This window comes from Balearica regulorum, chromosome 15, assembly GCF_011004875.1.
Source record: "Balearica regulorum gibbericeps isolate bBalReg1 chromosome 15, bBalReg1.pri, whole genome shotgun sequence".
Taxonomy (NCBI): domain Eukaryota; kingdom Metazoa; phylum Chordata; class Aves; order Gruiformes; family Gruidae; genus Balearica; species Balearica regulorum.
Genome location: NC_046198.1, coordinates 13,634,939 through 13,646,596, shown reverse-complemented (window position 1 = coordinate 13,646,596; position 11,658 = coordinate 13,634,939). Strand labels below are relative to the sequence as shown.

At 47.6% G+C, this 11,658-nt stretch overlaps 1 long non-coding RNA gene across 1 annotated transcript; it reads right to left on the bottom strand.

The window, feature by feature from the left end:
- Positions 1-4,701: 4,701 nt before the first annotated feature.
- LOC142603936 (uncharacterized) lies at positions 4,702-9,730 on the bottom strand. Its single transcript, XR_012837825.1, has 4 exons — positions 9,554-9,730; positions 8,291-8,348; positions 6,193-6,286; positions 4,702-4,831 (listed from the first exon to the last, which is right to left on the bottom strand). It is a non-coding gene; the product is annotated as an uncharacterized LOC142603936 (long non-coding RNA).
- Positions 9,731-11,658: the final 1,928 nt, after the last annotated feature.

Below are 11,658 nucleotides of genomic sequence, written 5' to 3'. Positions count from 1 at the left end.
CCTTCACTTATATAAACTTTGCTTTCTTCAACTTATTTCCCGTACCCCTTCTTTACAGCTCATATTTGCCTGTTTCTGGTTTCCTAGCTCACCCACCACCCCAGTATCAAACACAATTTATTCTAATTAAAAAAATAATCCATTTTTCTGCAGTTTGATATATTGCAAAAGACTTGCCACAAGTAACTGCCGTTGGATTTCAGTGAGAGGTTCTCATCTGCTCGAACTGGCCTCTGAAAACCTCCCACTACCTGTAGAAATAAATCCTTCTTCCTTCTTCACCTGTTTCTCCTTTCTTTCAGATGTTCCCCTTCCTCCCCTCTGCCTTTCCCACTGCCACCGTAAGCCCAATCTTTCCCTTCCCTGACTTATTCTCTTCCTTTCCCACCTCCACCTCTTTCACTCTATCCTGGATGTCTCCACAGAAGTATGTGAATGGAAACACACCGCTCAAGTGCAAACTCTGGACACAACAGTCCCATTTCCAGGTGCCCCAGAGGTCTCAGGCTCCATCTCAGCTCCGCCACTGGAGGCAGCAGAAGTCGATGCAAAATGCCCTGGTTTGGGAGCAACTTACCACTGCAGGAAGCTTCTTCCTAACTTCAATGATTAGCCGAGTCCTGGTGCAGGCACCCAGAGGTGCTCTCCAGACCCCTTCAAAGGGTGTTGTTATTTTGTTTGATTTATATATATATTTAATAATAATTCCTACAAGTCTGAACATAGTTATCCCCAAAAATGCTGAACCTCCTTTTGAACTCTGTTCAGCTTTCAGCAGTCATGGCATCACAGGGCAGCGATTTCCAGTCTACCTGGGTGTTCATGAAGATGTGATCGTGTTTTATTTTTCAGCAGCTCTGAATTGATGAGGTTTTTCCAGTTTCATTCACCACTAAGAGACAGAGGAAGGAGAGCCCCCTGCATGGCTGTTTTATCCCTCTTTGAGTTCCACACAATCCTTGAGTCTTATCGAATTATCACTTTTAACTTTCCCAGAGTGATGCTGCTTGTGAGTCACCTTTAGTGCTGAAGAAGTAGCCTCTCCTAGCAAGAAGATTAAAATCCCATTACTTGTTATTCATGTGTTATTTAATGATATTTTTTCCATTATGTATTTATTTATTTTTAAGTTGCTTGCTTTGAATCTCGAGCTGGTGTTTTTAATATTAAGTGTAGTTTCTAGTTTGTTTTTCTAATTGGAATGAAATAAAAATAGAATGGAATTTTTTAGTGGGTATTTTTATATTTATTAAAGGAATGATAAAAGCAAACCCCAACAACTGATGGTCAGACCCCAATGCCAGCAGTGCAGCTGCACAGGGTAAGGGCAAAAAGGCAGCCCCTTTACTGCCAGGAGCAGGGCAAATGACATTAAAGACAGCCCTGCAGTGCAACAAAAAGCCCTCAGACTCCAAGATGTCCCTTGCAGAAGCCCATTACCTCTCTTGTAATGATTTGGCATCCAAGTGGTGACCATATAAACTCTGTCTTGAGGACAAGCTCCTCTTCTTACACAGGTATCTCTCCATCCATGGGGAAGGTAGGATGAAAGGAGATTTGCATGTTCCGTAAGTTTTTTGGGGATGGCAGTCTCCACTTTGGGGGAAGGACATGTCTTCTCGGTGACTGGACAGCTCTGAAGATGCAGCGCCACGATCTCATCCAACAGAGATCTCACACCAGCGAGGAGATTCCTCTAAGAAGACAACCATTTCAGGGCCTGAAAGGAAAGCTGAGAAAAATGGCTCCTATTGGTGAGGTGAAGAGCCAAATGGAAGATGGGAGAAAGGAACAGAAAGATGGAAAGGGAAGAGAGGAAAGAAGAAGAAGGCTTCAGAAGGGAATCAAGTAATTGAGATGGCTAGCCATAAAGGTAGATCCAGGCAGAGGCAGAGAAGTGGGAGGGAGTCAAATGGGAGATCAGAAAGGAAACTGCTGCAGAAAAGAGAAGACGTGGTCAGGAGGGGAAGGAAAAGCGTGATCAGGAGGGAGCAGCAGGAGGGATGGGTAAGGTGGGAAGAGGCTTGGAGAAACAAAGGAAGCAGGGAGGGGAGAGAGGAGAAGAACAAAACTTTCCCCAGACTGTGGTGCAGCACTCCTCCTGCATCTCTTGGATGCATTTAACAGAGGCCTGGAAGAATCTTAATTTATCAGGAATTCAATTAAGTGGAATAGTCGTTATTAATTTTATAGGAATTATTTGTACAGGAGAGCCTGGAGCGAGGAAAGGCCTCCTGGAGCCATTTCTCCTGTCAACGCCCCGGGTCGGGTAGGCATTGGCAGCACAGTCTCACCAGTTGAGATATTAATGAGATGCCTCTAGGTGCAAATGATAGTTTAATAGGTGTTACTTAACGGGAGCGCCCCTCGCCTGCGCACGCCAGCGCGTGTGGCTCCTGACGAGGCTGCCTCCTTGTTAGAATAAGTAATTAGAATGTAGGAACACTCACTTTGACACTTTAATAAAGTGTCAGCCATCATCAATTTAGTATTTAATAAAAATAAAATTAAACATTTACTACATCTTTATAACATCATATTTAAAACACATATTCCTCAAATTTGGGGAATTTAAAATGAGGTCCTGATAGGATGCTGGTCCCAAAAAATAAGGCCCACAATTTCTTCTTGGGTTTTGTTTTCCATAGGGAGGAGGGACTTTGTTATGGACACCAAAAACCATAAGAAGTGTTCTTCTATGGGGTGGAGAAGAAGTTTCTTCCTCCATCTTCTGAGCCTCCCTGTGCTGTCTGGAGACTAAGGATAAATCAAACAAGTCTACCCCAGACTGCCACTGCTGATGGCAGACAGCCACTGCCAAGGAGTGGGGGAAAACACAACTTTGTTCCTATTTCATTGGTAGAAGAGCCTTCCAAACCAGATGTTGGAAAGAAAACACAAGAAAATGCTGAAAATTAAAGCATGCTTTAAGCCTGGAGGGAATCTGAAAGCTAAAACAGCTTAAGTGAGTTTATTCCCCTCCTGTCTCACCATCCCAAGTTTGCTGTTCCTCAGGGTGCCCACCTGGCCGAGGGAAGCCCAACACTGATGCGCCATGCGGGGACCTCAGGATGCAGGTGACATCCCGGTGACAAAGCAGTACGGGCTGACCCACAAGATGCTCGATGGTCCAGCAAAACAGCCTCTTCCCCCCATCTCTGTTAAAACAAAGAGCAAAGACACGAGAGCCCGGCTACTGTGGCAGAACAGAGCCCTTTTGGGGTGCAGACAGCACACCCCTGTGCACATGCACCCCGTCTGCGCCCGCAGAGCTGAGGTGCACAGAGGGGTTCTGCCGACCTGGGGTGTTTTGGAAAACAAAAGGCAAGAGGAACAGCAGAAGGAGGTGCAGAAAGTCCCTCTGGTCGAGGTGCCTTGGCAACACGGGGAGGGGGGGTGTTCCCCAGATAGCCCCCTGCTAACAAGGGATCCTGTCTCCGAGACAAATGGCTCACTGCTGAAACCCTGGCAACAATTATTTAAATTGAAGCTGCAACCCTCTTTCTCTGGGAGCTGGGAGAGCGGCGCTGACGTCTGCCTTTTGGGGGGATCCTGGCAGGGCTGCCTGCAGGCTGTTTGCACCCGGGGCATTGCTCCTGGGGGGCTGAGAGTGTTGTTGCACCCACCTTCAAGTACCAGGAGACTTGTCCAACATCACCAGCCACCTCAGGCCAAGGCCAAGCTCAGCTCCTTGGGTTTTTCTAGGCTGAGAAAGCTCATCCCCCTGAGCACAATGCATATTTTACCCCAGGCACCAAGCAGGGCTTTTTTTGGGGAGGTGGCTGGGTAGCTCTTACCTCTGGGGTGGTTTGGTTGCATTCCCATCTCCTGTAACCTCATCTGTCACATCTGGGTCCTCATTCAGATTAGGGCCACATCCACCCTGAAAAAGCAGATTATATCCCCCCAAAACTAAGGCAAACCAACAATACTTCCAAGTCACATCCAAACAGTTCTCCCAGGATTAAAAATTAAGATTTTACTCCCCTGGGAACTATTTCCTGACTGGTCAATCCACAAACATTCGTGGTGTATAGGTGCACGCACCCTGACATATGCTCTGAGCAGCTGTAGAGCATCCTCTGGACACTTCCCTGAGGCTGAGCCCTGGGATGGCTCCGGCGGCTGCAGGTCCTGAGCCGCGATGCTCAGCAAAGCACCGACTGTGGGTCGGAGGGTTGGCAGCCAGGGTGGCCGGAACGCGGTGTGCAGGGGGGCGAGCGGGGCTGGGGGAGCACCGGGGCGCCTGCGGCTGCCGGCGAGGTCAGGGACAGGGTCGGGCGTGGGGACGGGCTCCCACAGGCGCCAGGCATGGTGCTCTGGAAAAGAGTGCCACGCTGCGTCTGCGTGGGGCCTTACAGCACGCAGCTCCTCGGGGGAAACACAACCGCCCGCCCCAGCCCGTATTCCGTGCCTGCAGCTTCCCCGGAACCTTTGTGTTTCCTGCACTCTCAGTAACCATGCCAGGAACGGCCAGGAGCAGGGTCCCGCTGAGAAAACAACCCACGCTGTAATCAAAGCAAGAGGAAATCTTCCCGTGCTGCCGGCGAGAGCGAGGCGGCCAGCAGCGATCCCTGCAGCTCCAACAGAATTCCTGCGCTGCTGTCCGAGGAAAGGGAGCAGGCAGCGAGTGTTTGCCCTGGCAGCGCCATGGGAAAGCCTTGGGAGCGGCAGCTGCTCACGGCCATGGGGCAGAAGAAGGGAGAACTTCACTTGCATCAAATGTTCTGCCACGAACCGGGGACGTGGACCATGGTCATGCCCTTAGCGAGGTCTGGATGGGGGTAACACACCCGGGCAGCGATCCACTTCCTTCCTCCTCCTCTGAAGGCTGAAGACAAGAATGGTGCAAGGTCTAGCAGAAATGATGTTCTTATTAAGGCTCTGCAAAGAAAACTTTAAATCACTGCTGGGAAAGTCGGGCATGACACAAAACCAGAATGGAAACATGTACAGTCGGGATCACTTGGCTGCTTGGACTCGTCCCAGCAAAAGACATTAATATGGCCAAGGGTAGGTCACGTGTGTCAGGAGGAAGAGCACAGTGATATTCTATAGCACAGAGGGATGCACCTGGAAAAGGGACAACTCTAGAAGGACCAGAACATGCTGTGAACAAACAGCTGAGCACCAGCTCCCAGTGTGCTGCTCTAGCCAACGAATAAACAGGTTCCTGGGATGTATGAACACAGGAGCTGTGTGTAAAACCAGCATCTTTCTGCTCAAGGATATAAGCAATAAAATGAATAATAAAATAAAATAAAGAAGGGTTAATAAAATAGAATAAAGAAGGGTGGCTGTAGGTCAACAACAAACCCTTCTGTTATCTAATTCCTCCAGATACGGACAGGTCCAAGCTGACATCCACTTTCACTGTGGCCGCTTGAGGGTCCCCAAATCATATTTATTTTCAACCTGCCTGGCTAGTGCCACCCGTGCAGGCGCTCATATGAGCTGTTTCCTTATCCCATCACACAGGGGCTACCTGTGGCTTCCTTGGGTCCTAACAACGACAGCCTGCCCCCACCCAAATTAAAAAAATCATTCTTGTTAGGGACTCAGCAAGCCCTGTTCCACCAGCATCTGTCACCCGACAGCAGATGAGGCCACTCTGCTGCCTCAAACACCGTCGCTGAAGTTCACTGAAAAGTCTGTCCGATAGAGGAGAAGCAACTAGGGAATAGCTTGGAGCTACAGCTGATTTCTTACTTCACCAAAAGGTTCCTACGAAGCCTCAGAGCAGGTAGCAACACCCAGAGCCTCTAAGGAAGCTGGACCCACAGACAAGCCCTTACTGGAAACCCTCATTCCCCACTAGCAAAGCGAGACCCATAGTGTTCCCATTTTGCAGGACCCAGCCTTCTCATGCAGAGCTTCCCAGCCAAAATATAACTCCCTGCACCACCTGCAAGGTGTCCCTGTGACGCAGAAGCAAAGGGAGGTCGAAAGAAGCCGGGTGCGATGGCAGAGGAGGGCAGGAGGGCTGTGGATTTACACTCGGCTCCCAGCCCCACGCAGGGGAGAGGTGTTATCTCGGAGAGGAGCTCTGCGCCAAAACAGTTCAGCAGCTGCCCACACTTGATTTGCAAACTAACACCGCATCATTTGTCACCGAGAAAAGCACCCGGTTCTTGAATGGGTAACGCTGGCAGCCTCGCATCAATGTTTTCACAGGCAAATTCATACGCTGACCTCCGTGGTGAAACACACAGCAAATGCCTGGAGTCTGGTTTACATCTGCCATGGGATCCTGTTACATTCAGAACAACCCCTGTCAACGCTGAATCTGTAACAATCAATAAAGAGAGAGGGTTTGTTTGTTCGTTTTGTTGGGGTTTTTTTTAATGTTTTCTCATTCCTAATTGTGTTATTTTGCTACTCCAAGTTTTGCAAGTTTTGCGATTGCCTCCCCCCCTCCCCTTCTTGTTTTCTTTTAGGACAAGCTGTCATCTTTTCACATCTTTTCACCAGGCCATTGCAAATGTAAAACTGTAAATTGCAGGATTGTGCAAATAGCACTAATAGCATTTGCATAAAAATTGGTTGCAAAGAGCAATTAGCACTTCATTAATAATCAATGAAGGGCCAATTTACACATTGCCCAAAAGCAAATTGTAAATTCAATTTTGTCTATAATTGAGCATTTGGTGCTGGGCAACTATACAATGGTGCCAGAAGAGACCAGCACAGCAGTTTCGGAGTCAAATCTCCAGTGAGTTCCGGTTCCAAGCAATCCCCAACATGGCTCTTTCGGAGGCCAAGCCAGCACCTCCTTCACAATGGAAGGAAACTCCAGGAGGTACATTTGTTTCAGAGAAAACACACAAGTGTCTGCCTGCTACCAGCCTTGCTCGGTTATAAACCTATTGCCAGGAACATGGATACTCCTTACAGGGCAGAGGTGTTTGTGCTGCCCAAACATACCTTGGAGCGATGCTGTGGAAAAGGGGAGATGCACAGAGGACATCAGAGAAGAGATATCACCACCTCGGTACTTAGCCCTGAACATCCTCCCATTACAGTATCCACTAATGCTCTACAAGTGCCGCCAGAGCTCTTTCCTTTACCTCTGGGTAAAGGTCTAACATAAGCCTTGTGGGTTAAGTATTCCTCCTAAGCCAGTTCCTCCAACGTGCCCTTTGTCACCTCCATCCGCGCGTGACCTTTCTGGGATATCCCAAACTTGTATGCAGCCATTAGGGTCAGAAAAAACAAGCAGCCCTGCTGTATCACTTTGATTTCAGTGTCACTGAAGGGTTCTCGGGTCCTGATTTGGACATTAGGCGATGTATCCCCCAGGCTTCCCCTCTAGATGAACAGTGGCATCCAGGAAACCGGGACAGCTTAACCACGGCAACAACTTTCCAAGCCCCAAATTCTTTACTGTTTCATCCTCCACTTAAAAGGCACAGCCAGCTCTGTTTCATGAGCAGAGTCTGACTCTAAACCACTTGACATCTGAGGTTTTCTTATCACATTTTGCGTGGATCTCACGAATCTGGTGAAAAGCTAGACGATCATTTAGCAGGGGTTGGTCGCTTTATCTATTTTCCATAATGATTTGAATATTATTACAATGGCACCTTTCATCTGGGGATATACATGCACTTTACATATGTTACATTAATTTCACCGATGAGCTGGGGAAGCACTCTTTATCCCTATTGTGCAGATGAGGAAATGGAAGCACAGAGATGATATACCGCTTGCCCAGTATCACACAGGAAGTCTCTGACAGAGCCAGGAATAGAAATCACGTCTCCCATGTCTTATGCAGAAGAATATCTTTATGTCCCTGCCCAGTAACTGAGCCCTTAATCCAGACTAAGACACCCACACAGGACCCACTTTGCTAAGAGCAGCACAGACATCCAGCAATGGCAGTGCCTTGCTCGGGGAGGAGACTTGACCAATCCCAAATTTCACCCCACCGTGAAGGTCGGAAGTGCCCTCTGCAAGCGGCGGCTTTGGGGGCTCAAGGGGAGGGAAGCTGGCTCCGTCAGCGGTTTCCATCTGAAGTGGATGTTATTAGTTGGTGTAAGCAGATGCTCAACATGGGATGCTCAGGACTTCTCAGCTTTCACCCGGCAACGTTCCTGCTCCCTTTTTCCTGCCTGTTCAATCCACCTTTACCAAGAGATTGAATTTACAATGGACTCGAACACATTTAAATCCATTTATTGCAAAATTACTTTTCAATAATTACATCACTGTGCTGACTGTGTTGCATAATGAAATTAGCATGAGAGATATTAGAAAGAATATAAAATTATAAGAAATATTGAAATACCTCTTTCCCCGTCTGCCTTAGTACAGCCCATAGCTTAACTGGAAAACGAGCACTGCTCCTGGATGGGATTTAAATGCATCAAGTGTAATTTTATAATGTCTTTTATATAAATTAATTATAATGGTTATTGCTGCTTTACATTATTAGATTGAAATTTGCCTCCACTTCAGTGCATTAAAAGAAAGCTGCACCCATTTTGCTCAGCAATGCCCTGAAAGTTCTCATGGCATGGAGCCATTCTTCCCACATTGACACCACCACATCTGAAGTTAAAAGCTTTGGGCTCGTGTTGGCATTGCGGTGCCCACCCTGGGTCCCAACCCACAACTAGACCCTTGGGGGCAGGTGCTGGGACCCCCGTGGAGATCTTTGGCTGGGATGGGACATCGCACCCCTTCCAAAGCCTGCTTCCTGCTTCATCTCTGTAGCAACAACAGGGATACCCCGGCTAGTTTAAGCAATCCCACCCAAATTTTGTATCTGCAGAGAATTAGAGGTGATAAAATGCATTGCGAAGTCCATGCGATGACACAGGTGAAGCGTTTAACTCGCCACAAGTACAGCCCATTAGCTAACCACGTTGACTGAGTGCTGCTGGGTGTTTGTGGGAGCAACTGTGGGAGAGCCGGGGCCATCCTCATGCAGAGCTCCCCTTCCATAGAGAGTTTGGGCACTGTGCGGCACTAACAGGGAGATTCATTTGGCGTACCCCCACTTTTACATGTACACTTGTTGCTTTTCTCTGCTAATAGCTGGGCTGTTATGTGCAGAAACAGGACGGGAAAGAAGATGGTGAGCTATCGGGTAGTTAACTAACCACTCGCTACGCTGGACAAACCACAGTCGTGCAAAGCGAAATGAAGACACAGCGATATGCTTTTACTGCCGCTTAATCCTCAATAGAAGTCTACTAATATTCAATTTGTGACATTATTTGCACATTGAATTAATCCAGAAACTAAAGGGCTAATGAGTTATGGAAACTAGCACATGGCTTAATTGTAACAACAAGGGCCTGCTGGGCTCTGTTCGGTCAGGAGAGCCTGGTTAAAAATAAAATTTTGCATGCACCGATACACACCAGATGGGCAGGGGAGCAGCAAACCAAACAATGAAAACTATCTGAAAGACTGTTTTTTTAAATGCCCTAAGTTTTCTCTTTTTTCACCCATGCTCCTCATGAAACACCACAACATTTGTTAAGTATAGCACAAAAAAGCCAGGATGACAAAAAAAAAAAAAAAAGAAAAAAAAAAAAATTACCTCCAGAATTATTGTCCATGAAAAGAATTGTGCAATTTTGTAACAGAGAGATGACAGGTCTTCAAGGGAACCTGGTGAAAACAAGCAAAGAGTCTTGAAGAACTTAAAGAATGCAAAGGACAGTAGATATTTTGAGCATACAATGCCACCAGCCCTCGACAAAAGCTGCTATTTTGTTCAGTGTGCTCAACCCTCCGCACAGCACTTACTCTGCAGCAGGACCCCGGCCTTGGTCCACTCCCATATGAGTAAGAATTATGACTTAAAAGTCTGACTACAAAAAAGAAACAATCATAAAACTCTCCCCCTCCTCAAGCCCCCTTCTCGACCAGCTCTGCAGGCAAACGCTTCTCCACCATTTCACATCTTTCCGATAACCAGGAACACCCATATGTCCCAGAGCTGTCCCAGCTTCCAGCCAGAAACACCGAGCACCATCACATTTCTGTCTGTGCACACACCTGGTTTTGGGCCAAATAATCTAAGGAAGAGGCTGCAATCAGTAATGGAGCTGATGGAAAATATGAGGAGGAAAAAGAGAGGACCTTCATCTGACCCCACTGCTCCCTGCCTGCTCAGTTGCCACTTCAGAGGATTTAAAGTTCCTCCCAAAGCCTTTTACTGGGAAGAAAAACCAGGGAGATGCTCATCTTCTGCATGGTCTTGTAGATCCTGCCCCTTCCTCGAATCCCTGTGTGGCAGAACCTCAATCATTTCTGTTGTGTTCATGGTGTTGAAAGCTAGCCTTCTCTAAGTTCTCCTCCAAATCTGACCTGGGCAGGAAAAACAAACATGTAAAGTGTCATATCCAGCAAACCCAGCCCAAACGCCTCCTCTGCCCTGCCCGAGCTCTGCTAATGGTCAATCCAGGCCGGCAGCTCCTGCATGTCTTTTCCCACTGCTGCTTTCCCCAGCTCCTGAAACGAGACTGAGACAGATCTGCTGGCAAAGAGGGTTGGAGGTCCTCATCTCAGATAGAGCCAGGCCAGGGTCGGGACCTGGGGAGTTCACACCATTTCATAGAAAAAGTGAATAAGTCCAAACAGCACTTAATTTATTGATGAAATAAGAAAGACCATTTTATGCGGAAAACGTAAGTAAGATCAATAGCAGAGAGCACAAATAACTAAAGCTATTGACACATAAGTATTTTAAGCCTAATTGCAGGCATATGCACTTTCTAAGGGTATCTCACCTTCTAATAGCACCCTTGAGATTATGGGGTTAATTGATGCAGCTGTTTACTCCTGGCTCACGTGGTCCGGATTGGGATTCCCTGGAGGATGCTATTAAACTAAAGTGTTTAATGAACTGCTAAAGAGTGGAGTTTCTAATATTCTTCCCTTGAATGAGACTGAATGGAAATTTGAGCAAACTTCTCTTCACTAGGTGGAAACTGCAGCTCAGCGTTGGAGTAAATCACCCCGTGCTCCTCACAGGGAGAGCCTTGCGATGCAGGGGAGAAAGACTTGCTTGGATTTATTTGTTAGACTGAGGATGTGGGGATACTCCGGAGTTTTTTCCACCCACATCACAGGTAGGAGAAGAGACCTACAAACATGCTCCATTTTAGCACTGCTGTTGGACAAGGAATCCCAGGAAGCCAAAGCAATTCACTCCTGTGGCTTTTCAGACTGACTGTGCTTCTCTCTTCTGGGGTGGGCTGTTTGGGAAGGAGAACAGATAACAGCACCAGTGGTGCTGCCGGCCCAGGTGTTTCAGCTTGATGGCAGTGGGGCAAACCAAGACTGCCAGAAAAGAGGCTCTCAAAACCAGTCTTCTCTTTTTATAATTTGGCCCTGGTCTGGTTTGGTACCTTTGAAAACCAGGTAGATGCCTACATACGACATGTGTTTCCAAGACTGACAACCCTGACCACAGTGCACAGCCTCCCTGTACCCATCCTACGGTACACAGCACAAAGCTCAACTACCCTTCTCTCTGTAATGGGAAGGTCTTGGCTCTTCTTCGCCTCCATCCACCATCGCAAGCTTCTCCCAAGTGAGGTTTGAGCAAAGCAAAGAAAGTAATGATGGGGATTTCATGTCTGCAACCCCTCACTACCACCTAGACCCTGCCTGGAGGGACCTTGGAGCCTCCTCTCC